Below are 3,460 nucleotides of genomic sequence, written 5' to 3'. Positions count from 1 at the left end.
AACGGATAAAGAATCTGCCTGAGTCAAGAAGATCCCCTGGAGAAGGGAATGGCAACTCACTGCAGTATTTTTGTCTGGAGAATTCCATGGACAGAGGAGCCTGTCCATGGAATTACATGACATGGTGGATTACAGACCATGGGGTCACAAAGAGTCAGACATGACTAACACTTTCTCTTTCATGGCCTTATCGATATAAAGCATTTGAAAATGTATGATGAAAAGAACCATTATTTCATTCTTTTAATGTGTTGCAAAGATAAAGAACAATGTGCAAAATGAGATAGAAAATCATTACAGACTCAAATTAAATTCTAATGTGAAGTCAGAAGTTTGTGGGTTGCACCAAATCTTCTTAATGGAAAATTATTCTCAACCATTGAGGTTGGGGATATACTCTATTTCTATTCAGCAAATATCTATTGAGAATCTACAATATGAAAGTAGTGGCATACTGTCTAGGAGTAGAAGTCTTTACCTAAGAACAATCGGTTATCCAGTAAGTTGGTTTAAGAAAATGGACCAAGAATTGCACTTCAGCAGTATTTAAAATCAAATTAATGTCACATATAGCTAAATAACTGGCCTGTACAATTCATATATTCCTCACTACCAATTTACCAAAATGAGACTATAACTTAATTGAGAATTAAATTCATGGCCCAAGCACAGAACTGAGGAAAAGAATGCATTACTAAGACAAAAACTTTTCTGAAACCCACCCATTACTATGGAAGGATTTGATGCGGGGAAACACACTACATGAATATTTTGTTAGAACCACTGAGAGTATGGTCAATGAAAGCAAGAAAACTCATTTTATCTCTCACTTTTTGGAGAAATCATTAACAAATGTCCACAGGAAGTTGTACTTGGTGAGAAGGAGGTTCTGATTTTTTCCCCTTTCTAGTTTCAGATTTCTGAACAATCCTCATAATACACTCAGAATGTAGTATGTGGATTACAAGGATCAAATTGCCTCTGAAATAGGTGTGAAACCTAACTTGTTCTCACTTTTCCTGTGGGATCCAAAGCTGGCTCTGGAAATTTTCCTTGGGCCTTGCATGCCTTACCAGTACCTCCTACAAGGGCCAGGGAAGTGGGCTGGGGCCAGAGGAGACATCCTGACTCAGAGAGAACAGATCAAGCCCCTGAGGACTTGCATGCTTACCTGTGACCAGGCTCCATACTCTGCGTCATTATGGCTTAAAAGTATCTGTATAATCCTTCTTCTCTTTGTTCTCACTTTAGTCATTATCAAAGGATAATCCATCATTACTGTATTAACTAAATTACAGGCTCACAGTGACACACACTAATTGAGACTCTAGGCAAGTGCAAGTGTTTAACCCTTAATTCAGACTAGACCACTGCCGTGAATTGTCTAATAATTCCAAAATTACTTGTGCATGAGTATTATGGGAAAATTGGATATTTCAGAAGTCCAAAGGGCCAGAGTAACAACTTGATTGAAATTCAACCTCAAAATTGAAGATTTTAAATGAAATGGTATATATACAGCTTGCTCTGGAAAACTATATTGAATTTCTATAATATGAGAAATGTTCTAAGTTACGAAGTTCTCCTAGCCTCCTTTTATATGATTGGCAAATTCTTTGTTTTGTATGTAAAACACAGGCTAAGAAAAAGTATCTCTTCAATGTTTAAACAAGTTAACAATGAACAAATACCTTTTCACTAAGGTCTCATTCTATAGAGTCAAAGTAACAGGTTATTTCAGGGATTATTGAGGATATTTTCAGGATATCAAGTGTTCCAAGGAGAGAAAAAGAGGGACTAATAGAAGTCAGGAAATATATATAATTTTGTCTTCTACTCATAGTATCAAAAATCTATGAATAAGAATTCACTGGTTTTCTAGTGGTTAGGATTTCTCACTTCTAATGGTCAGGAAAATAAGATCTGCATGGCCAAAAAAGAAGAAAAATACATGAACAAATTCTCTTGTAAACATACAATCTTCTGGGGAAAAAAAACACTAAGGAAAATACAAAGGAGAAATAGAGAAATACAAATATTTACAACATTTAAACAGCCTTTTACATTTAATCAGATGAAATATTTTAGTATCTGGGTCAATAACTCATCACAGGCTATGTGTGAGCTGAGTCTTGATATTCTGTAAAGCAGATTTTCCCCCTAACTTTACTGAGCTGTGATTGAAAAATAAAAAAAAAACTGTATATGCAAAGTGTACAATGTGATGTTTTAATATACACACACAGTGAAATGATTAAGCTAAGTAGTATACTAATTACCTCATAGTCACCTTTGTGTGTGTGTGTGTGTGTGTGTGTGTGTGGTAAGAACACATAAAATATCACATTTTGGCAAATATTAAGTATACAATATTGTATTATCAACTATAGCCACCATACTGTACATTAAGTGTCCAGAACTTATTCATCTTATAAGTGAATGTCTCTTCCCTTTGCCCATGATCTCTCCAGACCTTGTTTTCCCACCAGACCTTGTTTCTAAGAGTTAAACTTTGCAAAATTTCACATTTAGGTAAAACCATGCAGTATTTGCCTTTCCACATTTGGCTTACTTCACTTAGCATAAGGTCCTCCAGTTTCATCTATTATACTGAAAAGGCAGGAAATCCTTCACTTTAAAGACTGAATAAAACTCCATTATGTATATCTATCACATTTTCTTTTTTCCCTTATCCTCTGATGGACACTTACATTGCTTCCATATCTTGAGATTAACACTGCATTGAATTTGAGACTGCAAATATCTCTTGCTATCATTTCCTTTGAATATATACTCACAAGAGGGATTGCTAGACTACACCATAGTTCAATTTTTAATTTATTTTGAGAAACCAACATACTATTTTTCTAAGTGGCTGTTGTTCAATTGCTCAGTCATGTCCAGCTTTTTGTGACCCCCATGGACTGCAGCACACCAGGTTTCCCTGTCCTTCACCATCTCCCGGACCTTGCTCAAACTCATGTCCATTGAGTTGGTGACGCCATCCAGCCATCTCATCCTCTGTCATCCCCTTCTCTCCCTGCCTTCAATCTTTCCCAGCATCAGGGCCTTTTTCAGTTAGTCAGCTCTTTGCATCAGGTGGCCAAAGTATCGCAGCTTCAGCTTCAACATCAGTCCTTCCAATGAATATTCAGGAATAATTTATCTTACCATTGACTGGCTTGATCTTCTTGCAATCCAAGGGACTCTCAAGAGTCTTCTCCAGCACCACAGTTCGAAAGTATCAGTTGTTGGGCATTCAGCTTTCTTGGGGAGAATGCAATGGCAACCCACTCCAGTGCTCTCGCCTGGAAAATGCCATGGATGGAGGAGCCTGGTAGGCTGCAGTCCATGGGGTCGCTAAGAGTCGGACACGACTGAGCGACTCACTTTCACTTTTCACTTTCATGCATTGGAGAAGGAAATGGCAACCCGCTCCAGTGTTCTTGCCTGGAGAATC

Source organism: Oryx dammah, unplaced genomic scaffold (assembly GCF_014754425.2).
Source record: "Oryx dammah isolate SB20612 unplaced genomic scaffold, SCBI_Odam_1.1 HiC_scaffold_28, whole genome shotgun sequence".
Classification (NCBI taxonomy): Eukaryota; Metazoa; Chordata; class Mammalia; order Artiodactyla; family Bovidae; genus Oryx; species Oryx dammah.
This window is presented reverse-complemented; position numbering follows the sequence as displayed.